Source organism: Triturus cristatus, chromosome 8 (genome assembly GCF_964204655.1).
Source record: "Triturus cristatus chromosome 8, aTriCri1.1, whole genome shotgun sequence".
Classification (NCBI taxonomy): domain Eukaryota; kingdom Metazoa; phylum Chordata; class Amphibia; order Caudata; family Salamandridae; genus Triturus; species Triturus cristatus.
The window spans coordinates 21,317,262-21,340,808 of record NC_140591.1 but is presented as its reverse complement, the minus strand read 5'-3'; the positions used below and the strand labels follow the sequence as shown (position 1 = coordinate 21,340,808).

At 52.4% G+C, this 23,547-nt stretch overlaps 1 protein-coding gene across 2 annotated transcripts in view; it reads right to left on the bottom strand.

Moving 5' to 3' along the window:
- Window positions 1-23,313, bottom strand: part of PKNOX1 (PBX/knotted 1 homeobox 1) — a 244,138-nt gene extending 220,825 nt beyond the window's left edge. The window contains exon 1 of one of the 2 annotated variants that reach the window (XM_085620755.1): window positions 23,016-23,313. The gene's annotated coding sequence lies outside the window, so the exon portion shown is untranslated. The remainder of the gene's footprint in view (window positions 1-23,015) is intronic. The other variant, XM_085620756.1, reaches the window with a different exon arrangement.
- Window positions 23,314-23,547: the final 234 nt, after the last annotated feature.

Here is a 23,547-nt window from a genome sequence, read left to right as displayed (position 1 = left end):
TGGTGCCGCTGTTCTGTGTGCGCTGGGGTTGAGGAGGGTTGCATGCTTCCTGTTGGTTTGGTGCCGCTGTTCTGTGTGTGCTGGGGTTGAGGAGGGTTGCATGCTTCCTGTTGGTTTGGTGCCGCTGTTCTGTGTGTGCTGGGGTTGAGGAGGGTTGCATGCTTCCTGTTGGTTTGGTGTAGCTGTTCTGTGTGTGCTGGGTGTGAGGAGGGTTGCATGCTTCCTGTTGGTTTGGTGCCGCTGTTCCGTGTGTGCTGGGTGTGAGGAGGGTTGCATGCTTCCTGTTGGTTTGGTGCCGCTGTTGTGTGTGTGCTGGGTGTGAGGAGGGTTGCATGCTTCCTGTTGGTTTGGTGTCGCTGTTCTGTGTGTGCTGGGTGTGAGGAGGGTTGCATGCTTCCTGTTGGTTTGGTGCCGCTGTTCTGTGTGCGCTGGGGTTGAGGAGGGTTGCATGCTTCCTGTTGGTTTGGTGCCGCTGTTCTGTGTGCGCTGGGGTTGAGGAGGGTTGCATGCTTCCTGTTGGTTTGGTGCCGCTGTTCTGTGTGTGCTGGGGTTGAGGAGGGTTGCATGCTTCCTGTTGGTTTGGTGCCGCTGTTCTATGTGTGCTGGGTGTGAGGAGTGTTGCATGCTTCCTGTTGGTTTGGTATAGCTGTTCTATGTGTGCTGGGTGTGAGGAGTGTTGCATGCTTCCTGTTGGTTTGGTGTAGCTGTTCTATGTGTGCTGGGGTTGAGGAGTGTTGCATGCTTCCTGTTGGTTTGGTGTAGCTGTTCTATGTGTGCTGGGTGTGAAGAGTGTTGCATGCTTCCTGTTGGTTTGGTGCCGCTGTTCTATGTGTGCTGGGTGTGAGGAGTGTTGCATGCTTCCTGTTGGTTTGGTGCCGCTGTTGTGTGTGTGCTGGGGTTGAGGAGGGTTGCATGCTTCCCGTTGCTTTGGTGTAGCTGTTCTGTGTGTGCTGGGGTTGAGGAGGGTTGCATGCTTCCTGTTGCTTTGGTGCCGCTGTTGTGTGTCTGCTGGGGTGGAGGAGGGTTGCATGCTTCCTGTTGGTTTGGTGTAGCTGTTCTATGTGTGCTGGGGTTGAGGAGGGTTGCATGCTTCCTGTTGGTTTGGTGTCGCTGTTCTGTGTGTGCTGGGTGTGAGGAGTGTTGCATGCTTCCTGTTGGTTTGGTGCCGCTGTTCTGTGTGTGCTGGGTGTGAGGAGGGTTGCATGCTTCCTGTTGGTTTGGTGTAGCTGTTCTGTGTGTGCTGGGGTTGAGGAGGGTTGCATGCTTCCTGTTGGTTTGGTGTCGCTGTTCTGTGTGTGCTGGGTGTGAGGAGGGTTGCATGCTTCCTGTTGCTTTGGTGCCGCTGTTGTGTGTGTGCTGGGGTGGAGGAGGGTTGCATGCTTCCTGTTGGTTTTGTGTAGCTGTTCTATGTGTGCTGGGTGTGAGGAGTGTTGCATGCTTCCTGTTGGTTTGGTGTAGCTGTTCTGTGTGTGCTGGGTGTGAGGAGGGTTGCATGCTTCCTGTTGGTTTGGTGTAGCTGTTCTATGTGTGCTGGGTGTGAGGAGTGTTGCATGCTTCCTGTTGGTTTGGTGTAGCTGTTCTATGTGTGCTGGGTGTGAGGAGGGTTGCATGCTTCCCGTTGGTTTGGTGTAGCTGTTCTGTGTGTGCTGGGGTTGAGGAGGGTTGCATGCTTCCTGTTGGTTTGGTGTAGCTGTTCTGTGTGTGCTGGGGTTGAGGAGGGTTGCATGCTTCCTGTTGGTTTGGTGCCGCTGTTCTGTGTGTGCTGGGTGTGAGGAGGGTTGCATGCTTCCTGTTGGTTTTGTGTAGCTGTTCTGTGTGTGATGGGTGTGAGGAGGGTTGCATGCTTCCTGTTGGTTTGGTGTAGCTGTTCAGTGTGTGCTGGGTGTGAGGAGGGTTGCATGCTACCTGTTGGTTTTGTGTAGCTGTTCTGTGTGCGCTGGGGTTGAGGAGGGTTGCATGCTTCCTGTTGGTTTGGTGTAGCTGTTCTGTGTGTGCTGGGTGTGAGGAGGGTTGCATGCTTCCTGTTGGTTTGGTGTAGCTGTTCTGTGTTTGCTGGGTGTGAGGAGGGTTGCATGCTTCCTGTTGGTTTGGTGTAGCTGTTCCGTGTGTGCTGGGGTTGAGGAGTGTTGCATGCTTCCTGTTGGTTTGGTGCCGCTGTTCTGTGTGTGCTGGGTGTGAGGAGGGTTGCATGCTTCCTGTTGGTTTGGTGCCGCTGTTCTGTGTGTGCTGGGTGTGAGGAGGGTTGCATGCTTCCTGTTGGTTTTGTGTAGCTGTTCTGTGTGCACTGGGGTTGAGGAGGGTTGCATGCTTCCTGTTGGTTTGGTGTAGCTGTTCTGTGTGTGCTGGGTGTGAGGAGGGTTGCATGCTTCCTGTTGGTTTGGTGTAGCTGTTCCGTGTGTGCTGGGGTTGAGGAGTGTTGCATGCTTCCTTTTGGTTTGGTGCCGCTGTTCTGTGTGTGCTGGGTGTGAGGAGGGTTGCATGCTTCCTGTTGGTTTGGTGTAGCTGTTCCGTGTGTGCTGGGGTTGAGGAGTGTTGCATGCTTCCTGTTGGTTTGGTGCCGCTGTTCTGTGTGTGCTGGGTGTGAGGAGGGTTGCATGCTTCCTGTTGGTTTGGTGCCGCTGTTCTGTGTGTGCTGGGTGTGAGGAGGGTTGCATGCTTCCTGTTGGTTTTGTGTAGCTGTTCTGTGTGCGCTGGGGTTGAGGAGGGTTGCATGCTTCCTGTTGGTTTGGTGTAGCTGTTCTGTGTGTGCTGGGTGTGAGGAGGGTTGCATGCTTCCTGTTGGTTTGGTGTAGCTGTTCCGTGTGTGCTGGGGTTGAGGAGTGTTGCATGCTTCCTTTTGGTTTGGTGCCGCTGTTCTGTGTGTGCTGGGTGTGAGGAGGGTTGCATGCTTCCTGTTGGTTTGGTGTAGCTGTTCCGTGTGTGCTGGGGTTGAGGAGTGTTGCATGCTTCCTGTTGGTTTGGTGCCGCTGTTCTGTGTGTGCTGGGTGTGAGGAGTGTTGCATGCTTCCTGTTGGTTTGGTGCCGCTGTTCTGTGTGTGCTGGGTGTGAGGAGGGTTGCATGCTTCCTGTTGGTTTGGTGCCGCTGTTCTGTGTGTGCTGGGTGTGAGGAGGGTTGCATGCTTCCTGTTGGTTTGGTGTAGCTGTTCTGTGTGTGCTGGGTGTGAGGATGGTTGCCATGCTGTTGTTTGTATCTGCACTGCGTGTATCACTGCAGCTTATGGAATGCACAGTCTAAATAGGATCAACAGCCACCAACAACAGCTAGGGCGGTCGACCTCGAATCTGGGGGACTGGGTTCGAGTCTCGACAATGACGCTGAACATCCTGTGATTCTGGGCAAATCACTTAATCTCCCCGTGCCTTACAAAAATGAATGTGTGTCCTCGTGTAACGTAACTGGTGCTATGTAAAGCGCTCTGATACCCGATTCGGGTCAAGTTTGCGCTATATAAATATCTGCAAAAAAAAACAAAAAAACAAGCGCCTCCTACAGAAGACCCCCTTCTACGTGATGAGAATTGGGGGTTAAGGTGCAGGCACCTCCTGCAGCAAAAGGGGGTGCATCCGCCCGAAAGCAGTGCCTGCTCAATGGGTGACAGTAAAAGGCCCCCAACACACTGCCTGCTGAGCAGAGAGCGTGGGCATGTGCTCAGTCGAAGGTCGTGCTAAGAGGAAAGGACATACCGGAGGAGACAGGGCTGTCGAGGGATCTAACCGAGAGAGGGGGGTGTTCAGGGCTGTAGTCTCAGAGCCCCTTGGCGCCAGCTGTCTGAAGCCGGGACCCACAGAACACATTTCTGATGAATTGTGAGCCTTGTAAGGAACAGCTGGACGTGTCACTCACATGCCTTCTGCAAGCTCGGCAGCTGTGCAAGTGGGGGTGGGGGCAGTGCTCTCGAGGCGGGCAGTAACAGTTCTGAAGGCTTTATGGTTGGCTAACATGGAATGGGCCTTATGATCATTACCGCTGCAATGATCATCAGCCCTGGTGCCCTGCACAGCATTAAAGGCTGCTCGGCGCACGTGAAGTAGAGGCTGATGGTGAAACTAACACGGGAGGGATCTGGGTGTTAAAGGAAAGCCTGCCTGAGGCAGGGAGAGGACACTGAAGCCTTTGGGTGTAGGGCACTGGCTGATGCATGGAGTGGGCACTGATGCATTTGGGTATAGGGCACTGGCGGATGCAGGGGAGTGGACACTGATGCATTTGGGTATAGGGCACTGGCGGATGCAGGGGAGTGGACACTGATGCCTCTGGGTATAGGGCACTGGCTGATGCAGGGAGTGGGCACTGATGCATTTGGGTATAGGGCACTGGCTGATGCATGGAGTGGGCACTGAAGCCTTTGGGTGTAGGGCACTGGCTGATGCAGGGAGTGGGCACTGATGCATTTGGGTATAGGGCACTGGCGGATGCAGGGGAGTGGACACTGATGCCTCTGGGTATAGGGCACTGGCTGATGCAGGGAGTGGGCACTGATGCATTTGGGTATAGGGCACTGGCTGATGCATGGAGTGGGCACTGAAGCCTTTGGGTGTAGGGCACTGGCTGATGCAGGGAGTGGGCACTGATGCATTTGGGTATAGGGCACTGGCGGATGCAGGGGAGTGGACACTGATGCCTCTGGGTATAGGGCACTGGCTGATGCATGGAGTGGGCACTGATGCATTTGATAATAGGGCACCGGCGGATGCAGGAGAGTGGACACTGATGCCTTTGGGTGTAGGGCACTGGCTGATGCAGGGAGTGGGCACTGATGCATTTGGGTATAGGATGCTGGCGGATGCAGGGCAGTGGACACTGATGCATTTGGGTGCAGGGCACTGACTGATGCAGGGAGTGGACACCAAAGCTTGGGTGAAGGGCACTGACTGACGTAGAGAGTGGACACCGATGCATTTGGGGATAGGGTACTGGCGGATGCAGGGGAGTGGACACTGAAGCATTTGGGTGCAGGGCACTGGCAGATGCAGTGGAGTGGACACTGATGCCTTTGGGTGTAGGATGCTGGCGGATGCAGGGGTGTGGACACTGATGCCTTTGGGTATAGGGCACCGGCGGATGCAGGGGAGTGGACACTGATGCCTTTGGGTATAGGGCCCTGGTGGGTGCCGGGGAGTGGACACCGATGCCTTTGGGTATAGGGCACTGGCGAATGCAGGGGAGTGGACACTAATACAGTTGGGTATACGGCACTGGCAGATGCAGGGGAGTGGACACTGATGCATTTGGGTATAGGGCACTGGCTGATACATGGAGTGGGCACTGATGCATTTGGGTATAGGGCACTGGCAGATGCAGGGGAGTGGACACTGATGCCTTTGGGTGTAGGGCACTGGCTGATGCATGGAGTGGGCACTGATGCATTTGGGTATAGGATGCTGGCGGATGCAGGGCAGTGGACACTGATGCATTTGGGTGCAGGGCACTGACTGATGCAGGGAGTGGACACCAGAGCTTGGGTGAAGGGCACTGACTGACGTAGAGAGTGGACACCGATGCATTTGGGGATAGGGTACTGGCGGATGCAGGGGAGTGGACACTGATGCCTTTGGGTATAGGGCACCGGCAGATGCAGGAGAGTGGACACTGAAGCCTTTGGGTATAGGGCCCTGGCGGATGCAGGGGAGTGGACACTGATGCCTTTGGGTATAGGGCCCTGGTGGGTGCCGGGGAGTGGACACCGATGCCTTTGGGTATAGGGCACTGGCGAATGCAGGGGAGTGGACACTAATACAGTTGGGTATACGGCACTGGCAGATGCAGGGGAGTGGACACTGATGCATTTGGGTATAGGGCACTGGCTGATACATGGAGTGGGCACTGATGCATTTGGGTATAGGGCACTGGCGGATGCAGGGGAGTGGACACTGATGCCTTTGGGTGTAGGGCACTGGCTGATGCATGGAGTGGGCACTGATGCATTTGGGTATAGGATGCTGGCGGATGCAGGGCAGTGGACACTGATGCATTTGGGTGCAGGGCACTGACTGATGCAGGGAGTGGACACCAGAGCTTGGGTGAAGGGCACTGACTGACGTAGAGAGTGGACACCGATGCATTTGGGGATAGGGTACTGGCGGATGCAGGGGAGTGGACACTGATGCCTTTGGGTATAGGGCACCGGCAGATGCAGGAGAGTGGACACTGAAGCCTTTGGGTATAGGGCCCTGGCGGATGCAGGGGAGTGGACACTGATGCCTCTGGGTATAGAGCACTGGCGGATGCAGGGGAGTGGACACTGATGCCTCTGGGTATAGAGCACTGGCGGATGCAGGGGAGTGGACACTGAAGCATTTGGGTGTAGGGCACTGGCTGATGCAGGGAGTGGGCACTGATGCATTTGGGGATGGGGTACTGACTGACGTAGGGAGTGGACACTGATGCATTTGGGTGCAGGGCACTGACTGATGCAGGGAGTGGACACCAAAGCTTGGGTGAAGGGCACTGACTGACGTAGAGAGTGGACACCGATGCATTTGGGGATAGGGTACTGGCGGATGCAGGGGAGTGGACACTGAAGCATTTGGGTATAGGGCACCGGCGGATGCAGGAGAGTGGACACTGATGCCTTTGGGTATAGGGCACTGGCGGATGCAGGGGAGTGGACACTGATGCCTTTGGGTGTAGGGCACTGGCTGATGCATGGAGTGAGCACTGAAGCATTTGGGTATAGGGCACTGACTGACGTAGGGAGTGGACACTGATGCCTTTGGGTATAGGGAAATGGCAGATGCATGGGAGTGGACACTGAAGCCTTTGGGTATAGGGCACCGGCGGATGCAGGGGAGTGGACACTGATGCCTTTGGGTACAGGGCACTGGCGGATGCATGGGAGTGGACACTGATGCCTTTGGGTATAGGGCACCGGCGGATGCAGGAGAGTGGACACTAAAGCCTTTGGGTATAGGGCCCTGGTGGATGAAGGGGAGTGGACACTGATGCCTTTGATAATAGGGCACTGGTGGATGCAGGAGAGTGGACATTGAAGCCTTTGGGTATAGGGCACCGGCGGATGCAGGAGAGTGGACACTGATGCCTTTGGGTATAGGGCACTGGCGGATGCAGGGGAGTGGACACTGATGCCTCTGGGTATAGGGCACTGGCGGATGCAGGGGAGTGGACACTGATGCCTTTGGGTATAGGGCCCTGGCGGAGGCAGGGAGTGGACACTGATGCCTCTGGGTATAGGGCACTGGCGGATGCAGGGGAGTGGACACTGATGCCTTTGATAATAGGGCACTGGTGGATGCAGGAGAGTGGACACTGAAGCCTTTGGGTATAGGGCACCGGCGGATGCAGGAGAGTGGACACTAAAGCCTTTGGGTATAGGGCCCTGGCGGATGCAGGAGAGTGGACACTGATGCCTTTGGGTATAGGGCACTGGCGGATGCAGGGGAGTGGACACTGATGCCTTTGGGTGTAGGGCACTGGCTGATGCATGGAGTGAGCACTGAAGCATTTGGGTATAGGGCACTGACTGACGTAGGGAGTGGACACTGATGCCTTTGGGTATAGGGAAATGGCAGATGCTTGGGAGTGGACACTGAAGCCTTTGGGTATAGGGCACCGGCGGATGCAGGGGAGTGGACACTGATGCCTTTGGGTATAGGGCACTGGCGGATGCAGGGGAGTGGACACTGATGCCTTTGATAATAGGGCACTGGTGGATGCAGGAGAGTGGACACTGAAGCCTTTGGGTATAGGGCACCGGCGGATGCAGGAGAGTGGACACTAAAGCCTTTGGGTATAGGGCCCTGGCGGATGCAGGGGAGTGGACACTGATGCCTTTGATAATAGGGCACTGGTGGATGCAGGAGAGTGGACACTGAAGCCTTTGGGTATAGGGCACCGGCGGATGCAGGAGAGTGGACACTGATGCCTCTGGGTATAGGGCACTGGCGGATGCAGGGGAGTGGACACTGATGCCTCTGGGTATAGGGCACTGGCAGATGCAGGGGAGTGGACACTGATGCCTTTGAGTATAGGGCCCTGGCGGAGGCAGGGGAGTGGACACTGATGCCTCTGGGTATAGGGCACTGGCGGATGCAGGGGAGTGGACACTGAAGCCTTTGATAATAGGGCACTGGTGGATGCAGGAGAGTGGACACTGATGCCTCTGGGTATAGGTCACTGGCGGATGCAGGGGAGTGGACCCTGATGCATTTGGGTATAGAACACTGGTGGATGCAGGGGAGTAGAAACAGAAGCCTTTCGGTACAGGGCACTGGCGGATGCAGGGGAGTGGATACTGATGCAGTTGGGTATAGGACGCTGGCTGATACAGGGGAGTAGACACTGATGCCTTTGGGTATAGGGCTCTGGTGGATGCAGGGGAGTGGACACTGAAGCCTTTGGGGATGGGGCTCTGGTGGATGCAGGGGAGTGGACACTGAAGCATTTGGGGATGGGGTACTGGCAGATGCAGGTGAGTGGGCACTGAAGCATTTGGGGATGGGGTACTGGCGGGTGCAGGTGAGTGGGCACTGAAGCATTTGGGGATGGGGTACTGGCGGGTGCAGGGGAGTGGACTATGGTGCATTTGGGCATAAGACATGGGCAGCTGCAGGGGAGTGGACACTGATGCCATTGTGTATAAGACACTGGTGGGTGCAGGGGAGTGGACACTGGAGTTTGAGTGTAGGTTCTCTGTCAATGATGACGCATAATATTCTTTTTTGAGATAGGGGTGAGGGACCGTCCGTAGATATTTTCTTCCCATTATGAGGCGCCCCAAAGGCTCGGCATGTCAGCTGCTGTGGCTAATAAGCAAGGACTGGCTTCGTCTATCAAAGCTCTTGCAGGGCCACTAAGCAGGCATGATACTGGCTGCTTCCAAGTCTTCACAACCGTTCAGAGGCAGTCATGCAATAAAAATGCAATTAAATGCAGATTTTGGTATTCGCAAGAGAATTTCTCGTTATAAATGCATGGGCTGCAAAAAGGGTACACACAATTAGACGCAAATACCAATTTGGGGCATTTCTTACGCATGCTTTTATCTACCGATGAATTCAAACTCCTAACAGCACGTGAAAAATACACGGACACAGAAGAGGGGAGAAAGATGGCACTGGCAGCAGCCTCCTCTCAATGTGTCCAAGGAGCACAATGTCTAGAGGTGTCTTGGGGCGCGTTACTGGGCCCTTGGGGCAAGCAAGTACAAGGGGCATTCAATAAATAGTAGTCGACGAGGAGTGAGATCAATTTGAGCCCTATACCAAGTTCGGCTCACATTTAAAAATAACTCGAAAAACAAAATGAAAGGGAAATCCATACAGGGGGATAAACCTCTACAGAATTCTCAAATATAAACACAAAATTTGACAACTGTCCGGTCTATTAAAAGCCAACGCAATTTATAGAATTCTAGAATCTCGCTGACATACAATTCTGTAACAATCAAATTTTAGTGGACGAAACCGTTACCAAACGAGCAAGAAATCTGATATATTATGTATGCATAACAATATTTAAAAAAATCTTTGGAACCTGGTTTCATATCTTGCCTGTGTTGTTCCAAACTCTGCTTGTAACTGGTTCATGAATAAAAGTTAACATTTCGGTATCAACGTAAAAAATCTCATACAATTTTATTAAACCATGAATTTTGTAGCCTTCATCCGACTGTTTTGTGGGAGCTTCGTAAGCTGCACTAGACATGCTTGAAAGAATTCAGAAACAGGCAAACCTTTTTGTAAACCAGGGAATCCCAGATATATGATTGCCTTTTACTGTGTAGATCAGATCAAATTCATTTCCAGATTATAACAACTGACAGTGTATGTCTAATAAACAGAGGAAAAAAGAAAAAAGATAAAAGGGAGGTAGCTGGGTCATTAGTTTAATTAATTTACAGTTGGTAGGTACAGTTAGGTCTTCCTGAAGAGGTGGAATTGGAGTCTTTCTATCATAAGGAGTGGGGCTGGCAATAGTGTGATCTTAGATTAAGCTGGATTTTGTGTTACACTGAAAGAAAATTAGAAAACTAACCACAAATAAATGTAATCAATAACAATGAATTGAAAAGTGACATTTTGTCGGGGCTATGGTGTGTAGAAGTAAAGAAGTTGTGAAATGTTAACAATGAACCCATATTGTGCTTACACAGTATTTGCGGCTTTGCAAACACAGTCTACAGGGATAGCAGTATTTCCTCAGACATTAAGGGACTTTTTGGGATCCATGTTCGAGTTAGTATAGTGACCTTACGGATTTTGTAGCCACTTAGCTGAAACACATGCATTTATCAAAACTTACTTAAGAGCAGGAAATAAACTAGGGAGGATAAATCACAAAGAACAGATAGCTCGCATTCTCTAGTCTGGCATTTCAGACCCAACGCTTCCTGCATTAAATTATCATCTCAGTAAACCAGAGAGCTCTTGAAAAATACGGAGGACTCAAAGACCCTTTCAAATAGCCTCATTTCTCCAGACTATACCCAGATTATTGACTGATTTTCAGAACATGGTATGACTAGTAAAGCGCCTTAGGTCATAAATGCAGTCATAGTGCCCGAGGTTACATTGCAGCCACAGACATGATGGGACTTTGTGTACATGTTTATTTAAATGCCGTACAATGTCCTGAATGTACAGAGGTTACTTTTTAAATATATAGCACTGGCTGGTAATTTGGAGTATAACTGCTTGCATGATGCAGTATCCGAGTTCATCTTTTATAAAGGAGGGAACTTGGAAAGCCAATCGAATGCTGTAGTCTCACCGGCCATGGGACATTAGTAATAAGAGCACACGCCGCATTCAGTGCCCAGGAGCCAATGACTGCTTTAAAAGTCAAAGAAAAAGATCTCAAGAGGCTCTGCCTTTCACGAGATTGTGTCTGGGGGTTTAGTCATTGATAAAAGAGAGAGGTGGGTGCTCCGACTAGAAGGATAGCACGTCTGGGACCTACTCTACTGATTAAACAAGCATTCGCAATGCAATAGGTCTTGCATTTGGGAGAGTTTGAGCTATTGGCATTGTAAATGACAATGCCTTTTATTTAGGTTTTGGGTTTTAAAACATAAATAAAAGGCATTGTCATTTACAATACTAATAGCTTAAACTCTCCCAAATGCAAGACATATTGCAATGCAATAAAGGGCCTTCTCGACTGCTTGTTAGATTGTAAATATAAGAGGAAGAGACCGGCCTGCGATGTCTTCAAAGTAGTGATAACTAGTGCAGTGAAGAGGATGTGTAAGTATTGTAAATTACACAGACACAAAGTGTGAAGTGAGAGTTACAAATGATCTGAGCTATAAACTTTAACACAGCGCTCCAACACCTTTCGCTCTGTGATTACACTGTTGCGGCTCAGGAGGAAGAGCGGGAGAGGGGGGGGGGGCTATTTCCTGCCCTCTCCGTGAAATGAGTGTGCAGTATGGCATTGCGTAATGTCAATGCTATGTTTGTACTAATAAAAAACATTCCAGTTGTAGTAGGGCCTTGGTTTCACCTCCTGGTGCAGGGCGGGCTGTGCTTCACGGCAGGCATAGAGGGAGGAAGGGATGGTCTTGGCTGCAGCTCCGACCTCGTACAGAGCCCTGCTATTACTAGTGAGCGAGAGGCGCTGAGGTGGTGGTATTGGTGGTATTAATATTGGTGGTGGTGGTGGTGGTATTGTTATTGGTGGTGGTCGTACTGGTGGTAGGTGGGGTATTGTTGGTGGGGTATTGTGGTGGGGGTGGTATTGGTACTGGTGGTGGTATTAGTATTGCTGGTGGTGGCGGTATTGGAACTGGTGGTGCTGGTATTAGTGGTGGTATTGTTGGTAGTATTGGTGGCGGTATTAGTGGTGGTAGTGGTATAGTGGTGATATTGGTATTGGTACTGGTAGTATTGATAATGGTATTGCTGGTGGTGGTAATGGTATTGGTGATGGTGGTTGTGGTGGTATTGGTAATTGGTGGTGGTGGTAGTGCTAGTGACTGGTGGTGGTGGTGATTGGTAGTGGTGGTGGTGGTATAGGTGGTTGTGGTATTGGTATTAGTGGTAGTGGCATTGGTGGTAGTGGCATTGGTGGTAGTGGTGGTATTAGTAATTTGTGGTGGTATTGCAGGTGGTGGTATTGCTGGTGGTGGCACCATTGTTACGGGGCGGCGGTGCTGCTTCAAAAAACACAAGTGGTTTCATCTGAGCAGAGAGTGTCCGGTGTGCAGTAAGAGAAACTCAATAAAGTAAATAGTGCTTACAGACTAAATAACAGGTCCTGTGTAACAACTGAAGTCAAGGGGCCAGTCCCCATGGGAGGGTACAAATGAAGACAAGGCTAAACTTAGGAAGGACTAACTAGCCTATTAATGAACCTGAAGGCTCCATTTACGGAAGACAATGACACAAGCCAATGAAAAATATTGGAGGAGTGTGGGCGTGGCTTCTCTCCCATACTCCACTACAGCAGTCTCGCAGAGCAAGAAGGGCATGTGCGCTGCCGCTAGGCTCGACCTAAAAAGTAATGCAACATGGATCACAGGCAGGCCAACTGGAACTATGCGATTGTGCAGTTGCCGCGATTTTCACATAAATATAGATTTGCTCCTTTTATCACATAATACATTATCTGACGCACAATTGGCAGATCTTAACAAAAAATATACTTTGTTTGTAGCTCACAGGGGTGAAAAGTTACTAAAAACGCAGCGATACGTGTTGCAGTGCAATTGAAGGCCCTTTGCAAAGCTGGACTGGTCACCTTTCTGTTGCTTATTTCTATATTTGGGTGTTAAACTGGTACTAAGGAGGTGCACCCACTGCACAGACAGTGTTACCAAGTTTAAAAATGACGAACTAATGAATACTATTACAAAATATGCTGCAGAACTTGCCTTTTCTTCCTGCATAATTTACTCAACCTTGCCACATAATTTGTCCCTCTCCTGCCGCATAATTCCAGTGGACATGATCATAGGGTGGATTAATCTCGTCTTGTTATCCACTGTACCAAAGGAAAGCAACAAAGAGTCTCTGCTTCGAGTTTGTTGGAATAAAAGTCCGAGCCTTCCAGAAAATACGTGAAAATTAGCCGCAAACACACAACAGAAAAAAACGAGACTGTAGCACAAGACGCCAAATACCAAGTGATATGCAACACAAGTCAACAAACTCCAGGGAAACGCAGAAATACTGAAAAAAACAATATTTCACAATATCTGGACACTTAATCATGCCCATAAAGCATTACTGTATTTTAATATAATGGTTGGGTGGGCCACTGATAAGGGGAACAGGTTGTACCTTGGAACGGAGTCCGATTTAAACCCTCCCCAGGGAGAGATGTACCCGTTACACCATTTCCTGCAACACATGACACCTGGTTCTTTACAGTGCAAGGCGCCCTCCCTATCAGTTCAGGTGTACCCTCTCTCAACAATGCTGTGTGTGTGTGGGAACAAGACGGGGATGCTCCTAACGCAATCCTTCCTGCCATCCTATGAGCATGAGCGAATGATGTCACCTCTGATAACTGTGCCAGTCATGAACAGAGGGCAGCGGGCTCCCCCTGCCACGGGGCTCGGTGGCAGGCCAGTACAGGATTCCCGCGGTCCATAACCCAGCAACGCAATCCTCACTAGGCAACCAGATGCAGAACCAGAGGCCTGGCTCTCCCGGGAGGGAGGAGGGGCCATCCCATAATGGCTTCACGTTCATGCAGCAGCATGGCAGCCCCGTGGCATGTACAGAAGTCGGCAGGCAACGGTTCACGAGCGCAGGCTCGGATTCCAATGAACCGTGGTTGGGAGATTACCGACCCCTTGTCTCCGTTTGCCTTCTGAGGACTCATCCATGTTCACTGTCATACATAGGGCGGAACAAGGCATCACTAATGAGCAGCGTTTGTGTGAATGTGCACTGATCTCGGGGGAGAAGGGGCACAACACAGGGGGGGCTCCTCATAATCCAAGTCCACTAGCCTATCTGGCCTCCACCAAACGACCCCTCAAAGTGCGTGCAGCGACCAGGAAGGGGGGGCAGTGCCCGTCAGCTTATCCTTCTCCACAGAAGGGTGGGTGTGTTGGTAACTCCAAGAACTGTGGGGGGGAAGTCTAACCGGGTGCAGATCAGAAAAGGTTTGTAACTCGAAGAAATGGGGGATGTCTAACCGGGTGCACCCCTGAAAAAGAGGGAGTAGGCAATGATTAATGGAGGAAAAGAGATTCTGCCTCTAGAGAGAGTGGACCCCGGGCTCTACCACTGTAACAATGGGGTTGAGGACACTACAGGGATCTGCGCAGGATCAGAGAGAAGCCGCTCTGCTCCTAAACACGGTGGGTCTGGGAGCTCTCCTTTTGATGCATCAAGGGTTCTGCCTCTAAACACGGTGGGTCTGGGAGCTCTCCTTTTGATGCATCAAGGGTTCTGCTCCTAAACACGGTGGGTCTGGGAGCTCTGCTTTTGATGCATCAAGGGTTCTGCCTCTAAACACGGTGGGTCTGGGAGCTCTCCTTTTGATGCATCAAGGGTTCTGCAGATAAACACGGTGGGTCTGGGAGCTCTGCTTTTGATGCATCAAGGGTTCTGCAGATAAACACGGTGGGTCTGGGAGCTCTCCTTTTGATGCATCAAGGGTTCTGCAGATAAACACGGTGGGTCTGGGAGCTCTCCTTTTGATGCATCAAGGGTTCTGCCTCTAAACACGGTGGGTCTGGGAGCTCTCCTTTTGATGCATCAAGGGTTCTGCTCCTAAACACGGTGGGTCTGGGAGCTCTCCTTTTGATGCATCAAGGGTTCTGCCTCTAAACACGGTGGGTCTGGGAGCTCTCTTTTTGATGCATCAAGGGTTCTGCAGATAAACACGGTGGGTCTGGGAGCTCTCCTTTTGATGCATCAAGGGTTCTGCCTCTAAACACGGTGGGTCTGGGAGCTCTCCTTTTGATGCATCAAGGGTTCTGCCTCTAAACACGGTGGGTCTGGGAGCTCTCCTTTTGATGCATCAAGGGTTCTGCTCCTAAACACGGTGGGTCTGGGAGCTCTCCTTTTGATGCATCAAGGGTTCTGCTCCTAAACACGGTGGGTCTGGGAGCTCTCCTTTTGATGCATCAAGGGTTCTGCCTCTAAACACGGTGGGTCTGGGAGCTCTCCTTTTGATGCATCAAGGGTTCTGCCTCTAAACACGGTGGGTCTGGGAGCTCTCCTTTTGATGCATCAAGGGTTCTGCAGATAAACACGGTGGGTCTGGGAGCTCTCCTTTTGATGCATCAAGGGTTCTGCCTCTAAACACGGTGGGTCTGGGAGCTCTCCTTTTGATGCATCAAGGGTTCTGCCTCTAAACACGGTGGGTCTGGGAGCTCTCCTTTTGATGCATCAAGGGTTCTGCTCCTAAACACGGTGGGTCTGGGAGCTCTCCTTTTGATGCATCAAGGGTTCTGCTCCTAAACACGGTGGGTCTGGGAGCTCTCCTTTTGATGCATCAAGGGTTCTGCCTCTAAACACGGTGGGTCTGGGAGCACTCCTTTTGATGCATCAAGGGTTCTGCTCCTAAACACGGTGGGTCTGGGAGCTCTCCTTTTGATGCATCAAGGGTTCTGCTCCTAAACACGGTGGGTCTGGGAGCTCTCCTTTTGATGCATCAAGGGTTCTGCCTCTAAACACGGTGGGTCTGGGAGCTCTCCTTTTGATGCATCAAGGGTTCTGCCTCTAAACACGGTGGGTCTGGGAGCTCTCCTTTTGATGCATCAAGGGTTCTGCCTCTAAACACGGTGGGTCTGGGAGCTCTCCTTTTGATGCATCAAGGGTTCTGCCTCTAAACACGGTGGGTCTGGGAGCTCTCCTTTTGATGCATCAAGGGTTCTGCCTCTAAACACGGTGGGTCTGGGAGCTCTCCTTTTGATGCATCAAGGGTTCTGCCTCTAAACACGGTGGGTCTGGGAGCTCTCCTTTTGATGCATCAAGGGTTCTGCAGATAAACACGGTGGGTCTGGGAGCTCTCCTTTTGATGCATCAAGGGTTCTGCAGATAAACACGGTGGGTCTGGGAGCTCTCCTTTTGATGCATCAAGGGTTCTGCCTCTAAACACGGTGGGTCTGGGAGCTCTCCTTTTGATGCATCAAGGGTTCTGCCTCTAAACACGGTGGGTCTGGGGGCTCTCCTTTTGATGCATCAAGGGTTCTGCCTCTAAACACGGTGGGTCTGGGAGCTCTCCTTTTGATGCATCAAGGGTTCTGCCTCTAAACACGGTGGGTCTGGGAGCTCTCCTTTTGATGCATCAAGGGTTCTGCCTCTAAACACGGTGGGTCTGGGAGCTCTCCTTTTGATGCATCAAGGGTTCTGCCTCTAAACACGGTGGGTCTGGGAGCTCTCCTTTTGATGCATCAAGGGTTCTGCCCCTAAACACGGTGGGTCTGGGAGCTCTCCTTTTGATGCATCAAGGGTTCTGCCTCTAAACACGGTGGGTCTGGGAGCTCTGCTTTTGATGCATCAAGGGCTGGGAGCTCTCCTTTTGATGCATCAAGGGTTCTGCCTCTAAACACGGTGGGTCTGGGAGCTCTCCTTTTGATGCATCAAGGGTTCTGCCTCTAAACACGGTGGGTCTGGGAGCTCTCCTTTTGATGCATCAAGGGTTCTGCCTCTAAACACGGTGGGTCTGGGAGCTCTCCTTTTGATGCATCAAGGGTTCTGCCTCTAAACACGGTGGGTCTGGGAGCTCTCCTTTTGATTCATCAAGGGTTCTGCTCCTAAACACGGTGGGTCTGGGAGCTCTCCTTTTGATGCATCAAGGGTCTGCCTCTAAACACGGTGGGTCTGGGAGCTCTCCTTTTGATGCATCAAGGGTCTGCCTCTAAACACGGTGGGTCTGGGAGCTCTCCTTTTGATGCATCAAGGGTTCTGCCTCTAAACACGGTGGGTCTGGGAGCTCTCCTTTTGATGCATCAAGGGTTCTGCCTCTAAACACGGTGGGTCTGGGAGCTCTCCTTTTGATGCATCAAGGGTTCTGCCTCTAAACACGGTGGGTCTGGGAGCTCTCCTTTTGATGCATCAAGGGTTCTGCCCCTAAACACGGTGGGTCTGGGAGCTCTCCTTTTGATGCATCAAGGGTTCTGCCTCTAAACACGGTGGGTCTGGGAGCTCTCCTTTTGATGCATCAAGGGTTCTGCCTCTAAACACGGTGGGTCTGGGAGCTCTCCTTTTGATGCATCAAAGGTTCTGCCTCTAAACACGGTGGGTCTGGGAGCTCTCCTTTTGATGCATCAAGGGTTCTGCTCCTAAACACGGTGGGTCTGGGAGCTCTCCTTTTGATGCATCAAGGGTTCTGCAGATAAACACGGTGGGTCTGGGAGCTCTCCTTTTGATGCATCAAGGGTTCTGCCTCTAAACACGGTGGGTCTGGGAGCTCTCCTTTTGATGCATCAAGGGTTCTGCAGATAAACACGGTGGGTCTGGGAGCTCTCCTTTTGATGCATCAAGGGTTCTGCTCCTAAACACGGTGGGTCTGGGAGCTCTCCTTTTGATGCATCAAGGGTTCTGCTCCTAAACACGGTGGGTCTGGGAGCTCTGCTTTTGATGCATCAAGGGTTCTGCCTCTAAACACGGTGGGTCTGGGGGCTCTCCTTTTGATGTATCAAGGGTTCTGCCTCTAAACACGGTGGGTCTGGGAGCTCTCCTTTTGATGCATCAAGGGTTCTGCTCCTAAACACGGTGGGTCTGGGAGCTCTCCTTTTGATGCATCAAGGGTTCTGCAGATAAACACGGTGGGTCTGGGAGCTCTCCTTTTGATGCATCAAGGGTCTGCCTCTAAACACGGTGGGTCTGGGAGCTCTCCTTTTGATGCATCAAGGGTTCTGCCTCTAAACACGGTGGGTCTGGGAGCTCTCCTTTTGATGCATCAAGGGTCTGCCTCTAAACACGGTGGGTCTGGGAGCTCTCCTTTTGATGCATCAAGGGTCTGCCTCTAAACACGGTGGGTCTGGGAGCTCTCCTTTTGATTCATCAAGGGTTCTGCTGCTAAACACGGTGGGTCTGGGAGCTCTCCTTTTGATGCATCAAGGGTTCTGCCTCTAAACACGGTGGGTCTGGGAGCTCTCCTTTTGATGCATCAAGGGTTCTGCCTCTAAACACGGTGGGTCTGGGAGCTCTCCTTTTGATGCATCAAGGGTTCTGCTCCTAAACACGGTGGGTCTGGGAGCTCTGCTTTTGATGCATCAAGGGTTCTGCCTCTAAACACGGTGGGTCTGGGAGCTCTCCTTTTGATGCATCAAGGGTTCTGCTCCTAAACACGGTGGGTCTGGGAGCTCTCCTTTTGATGCATCAAGGGTTCTGCTCCTAAACACGGTGGGTCTGGGAGCTCTGCTTTTGATGCATCAAGGGTTCTGCTCCTAAACACGGTGGGTCTGGGAGCTCTCCTTTTGATGCATCAAGGGTTCTGCCTCTAAACACGGTGGGTCTGGGAGCTCTGCTTTTGATGCATCAAGGGTTCTGCCTCTAAACACGGTGGGTCTGGGAGCTCTTCTTTTGATTCATCAAGGGTTCTGCTCCTAAACACGGTGGGTCTGGGAGCTCTCCTTTTGATGCATCAAGGGTTCTGCCTCTAAACACGGTGGGTCTGGGAGCTCTCCTTTTGATTCATCAAGGGTTCTGCTCCTAAACACGGTGGGTCTGGGAGCTCTCCTTTTGATGCATCAAGGGTCTGCCTCTAAACACGGTGGGTCTGGGAGCTCTCCTTTTGATGCATCAAGGGTTCTGCCTCTAAACACGGTGGGTCTGGGAGCTCTCCTTTTGATGCATCAAGGGTTCTGCCTCTAAACACGGTGGGTCTGGGAGCTCTCCTTTTGGAGCATCAAGGGTTCTGCCTCTAAACACGGTGGGTCTGGGAGCTCTCCTTTTGATGCATCAAGGGTTCTGCCTCTAAACACGGTGGGTCTGGGAGCTCTCCTTTTGATGCATCAAGGGTTCTGCCTCTAAACACGGTGGGTCTGGGAGCTCTCCTTTTGATGCATCAAGGGTTCTGCTCCTAAACACGGTGGGTCTGGGAGCTCTCCTTTTGATGCATCAAGGGTTCTGCCTCTAAACACGGTGGGTCTGGGAGCTCTCCTTTTGATGCATCAAGGGTTCTGCCTCTAAACACGGTGGGTCTGGGAGCTCTCCTTTTGATGCATCAAGGGTTCTGCCTCTAAACACGGTGGGTCTGGGAGCTCTCCTTTTGATGCATCAAGGGTTCTGCTCCTAAACACGGTGGGTCTGGGAGCTCTCCTTTTGATGCATCAAGGGTTCTGCTCCTTAACACGGTGGGTCTGGGAGCTCTCCTTTTGATGCATCAAGAGTTCTGCCTCTAAACACGGTGGGTCTGGGAGCTCTCCTTTTGATGCATCAAGGGTTCTGCCTCTAAACACGGTGGGTCTGGGAGCTCTGCTTTTGATGCATCAAGGGTTCTGCCTCTAAACACGGTGGGTCTGGGAGCTCTCCTTTTGATGCATCAAGGGTTCTGCTCCTAAACACGGTGGGTCTGGGAGCTCTGCTTTTGATGCATCAAGGGTTCTGCCTCTAAACACGGTGGGTCTGAGAGCTCTCCTTTTGATGCATCAAGGGTTCTGCTCCTAAACACGGTGGGTCTGGGAGCTCTCCTTTTGATGCATCAAGGGTTCTGCCTCTAAACACGGTGGGTCTGGGAGCTCTGCTTTTGATGCATCAAGGGTTCTGCTCCTAAACACGGTGGGTCTGGGAGCTCTCCTTTTGATGCATCAAGGGTTCTGCTCCTAAACACGGTGGGTCTGGGAGCTCTCCTTTTGATGCATCAAGGGTTCTGCTCCTAAACACGGTGGGTCTGGGAGCTCTCCTTTTGATGCATCAAGGGTTCTGCCTCTAAACACTGTGGGTCTGGGAGCTCTCCTTTTGATGCATCAAGGGTTCTGCCTCTAAAGCAGGTGGGTTTGGGGTCACTGCCATCATAAAGGACAAGGTTTTATAGGCTCATCCATTCAAAAGGGGACTGCCTCTAAGAAGGACAGACACGATGCAAGTCACTTCATGGGCGCACAAGACACCTTCACAGACAGGAAAGGTGAAGTGGCTTAGTCTAGGTCAGTGATTCTATACCTTGGGGGCTCCGCAAAGACTACTCAGAGGGTCTGTGACTGCTTGGAAAATAAATAATATTGACAGCTTGATAAAGAGCACATAAATAAGCAAAACATGCAATTGAAATGTTTCAACATTCTGCAAATCTGCAGCCATTTGAAATTGGAGGCTAACAATTCAGTTAGTATTCTCAGATTCATTTGTGGAAGCAGTGCAAGTGCTATTTTCCTTTGTTTGTTAGTTAAATATTTAATCGTGTGTCTATTTGGCTGCTCAAATTATCAAAAATGCTTAGGAGAGAGTCCCCGGCGTCCAGTAATGTCTCAGTGAGGGTACCCTGTTTCCAGTAAGGATTAGGTGGGGGACCACAGAAGTCAAAAGGTTAAGAAGCCTTGGTCTAGGTAGTATGAGTCAAGCCCTACTGGTGACAATGGAAGGGATTCAACCTCAAAGGAGGGTGGGTATGGGGGCAGAAGTAAACATGAGGGTCTGGGACTCCAGAGTGTGGAGGTAGGTTGGGGGGCGACAGCTCTGCCTCTCAGGAAGACAGATCTGACACTGCTTGATATTTAATATCGGTGGTGGAGGGCTGTCTAGAGTTGAAGGCCTTTACTCCTGGTTGTTGGGTGTGGCGACAGGTGCGGGGAGCTATGCCTCTCACAGGGACGGGTCTGACACCGACAGTGCTGGGTATTTAATATCTTGGGTGGGGGGTGTCTAGCGCTGAAGGCCTTCACTCCTGGGTGTTGGGGTTGGAGATAGCCAGGTGGGCTGAGGGGGATCTCTGCCTCTAAGGAAGACTGGTCTGACACTGCTAGTTATTTACTATCTGGTGGAGTGGCTCCAGCACTGAAGGCCTTCTCTCCTGGGTGTGAAGAATAGGGGGGGGGGGGGCTCTACCTCTCACGAGCACAGGCCTGACACTGCTGGATGTTTGATATCTGGAGGAGATGTCTTGCACCGAAGGCCTTCACTCCTGGGTGTTGGGTGTAGAGATAGGTGGGGGGGAGGGGGGTGACAGCTCAGCCTCTCATGAGGACAGGTCTGACATTGATAGTGCTGGGTATTTAACATCTGGAGGGTGGGGGTCCAGGGCTGAAGGCTTTCACTCCTGGGTTTTGGGTGTGGAGATGGGGTCACAGCTTTGCTTCTCGGGACAGGCCTGACACTGACAACGATGGATATTTAATGGGGGGAGGGGCTGTCCAGCGCTGAAGGCCTTTACTCCTGGGTGTAGAGCTAGGTGGGGAGGGATTGAGAGCTCTGCCTCTCATGAGGACAGGCCTGACCCGGACAGTGCTGGGTATTTACTATCCGGGGGTGGGGGTGGGGGGGGTGGCGCTGAAGGCCTTCACTCCTGGTTGTTGGGTATGGAGAGAGGTAGGGGGCTGGGTGTGGCTATGTGGGGGGAGGTCAACCTCTCACAAGAGCAGGCATGACACTGACAGTGCTGGGTATTTAATATTGGGGGGTGTAGAGCTAAAGGCCTGCACTCTTGGGTGGGTATTTAATATAGGGGGGGGGGGTTCTGGCACCGATGGCCTTCACTCCTGGTTGTTGGGTGTGGAGATAGGCAGGAGCGAGCTCTACCTCTCATGAGGACAGGCCTGACAGTGCTGGATATTTTATTGGGGGGGGGGGGGGGGGGGAGATAGGCTGGGGGAAATGCATATATTTTATATATATCTTGTGTGGTTCTCCCTTCATTTAGTAATTCAAGAGGTTATAATCTGGTAAACCAAGCTGCTTTACACTCCTTTAAGACTTAGCCTGAAGTCTGCTCTCCATAGCTACCACTAGGATAGCTTTCAATAAAGTTTGTCTTTAAACCTATCATCAATAAGGGTTGTTTGGACTGGTGCAGGGTGCCCACTATAACTAGTGGACAGCATATGCCAGGCCAACTTCTCACAGTGACACTGACAGTGCTGGGTATTTAATATCGGGGGATGTAGAGCTGAAGGCCTGCACTCTTGGGTGCTGGGTGTGGATATGTGTGGGGGGGGGGGGGGGAGCTCTACCTCTCAAGAGGACAGGCATGACACTGCTGGGTATTTAATAGGGGGGGGGGGGGGGGAGTCTTGCGCCTAAGGCCTTTTCTCCTGGGGGCTAGGTGTGGAGATACGCTGCGGGGGAGCTCTAATTCTCATGAGGAAAGGACTGACAGTGCTGGGTATTTAATATCCGAGTGAGAAGGAGGGGCGGGTCTGGCACCGAGGCCTTCACTCCTGGTTGTTGGGTGTGCATATGTGGGGGGAGCTCTACCTCTTATGAGGAAAGGCCTGACACTGTCAGTGCTGGGTATTTAATATCGGGGGGGAGCGGGGGGTGCTGTCTGGCACCGAAGGCCTTCACTCCTGGGGGCTGGGTGTGGAGATAGGCTGGGGGAGCTCTACCTCTCATAAGGGCAGGCCTAACACTGACAGTTCTGGGTATTTAATATCGGGGGGGGGGGGTCTGGGGTGCTGTCTGGCACCTAAGGCCTTCACTCCTGGGGGCTGGGTGTGGAGATAGGCAGGGGCTGGAGGAGCTCTACCTCTCATAAGGGCAGGCCTGACACTGACAGTTCTGGGTATTTAATATGGGGGGGGGGGGGCTCTGTCTGGCGCCGAGGCCTTCACTCCTGGGGGCTGGGTGTGGATTTAGAAAGGGGGGGGGGAGCTCGGATTCTTGAGCCCCCGCTGTGCCCTCCCTGCCCAGCCACAGCCTCTCATTGGTCTCTAGGCGCAGGCCCCTCCCCCCGCGCGCTCCTGGGCAAGCCGCGCCTCCTCATGCACGCGCTCTGCTGCACGCGCGCCCCCTCGTCCCTGCCCTCCCCCCCGCTTCTGGGCCTAGGCGCGTTTCCCGAAGGTTCGGTTCCCGGTACCGGGTGCCGTCCCCTCCGGAGACTGTCGCAAGCCACCCCCGGCTCCCAAGCCCCGCCCCGCCGCTCGGGCACGGCCCCGCCGCTCCACGATGCGCCAGGCCGCGCGGACGGAGCGCTTTGAGTGACAGCTTACCTGGTGCCAATCTTCGTCACACTGACAAGCGGCTGCAGCAATCCGGGGCCGCAGGGGCGCGCTGCGTCATTGCGCTCCACGCACCTTCTGCATATTCATGATAAGGGGCGGGGAGCAGCTGCAGACGTCCTGAATAATGATAAGAAGAGGGCGGAGAGCGTCGTGTCGGCATATGAATAAGCAGGCAGTGGGTGGGTCACTCTATGACGTCACAGAAGTTGTACTGGAAGACCGCGCACGGTACAAGTGTAGGAGAAGAGCCGCGGTGCGCAGGCGCCCTCGGTACTCCCCTGCAAGTGCACCGCCTCATAGAAATAGAAAAAATACTGGAGACCCTAATCGCGGCGACCTGTATGAGAAACAAAAGACGGACTCGGCTCCCGTTCCCCGGGGATACGTAACGCGTAACCCCGTCCACCTCTCGTGTCCTCGTGACACACACACCCCGGTGCTACGTCCCACGCGCATTTCCGTCTCGTGACATGCACACCCCCGTAAAACTTCACACGCGCACCCCCCACTAGTGACACCC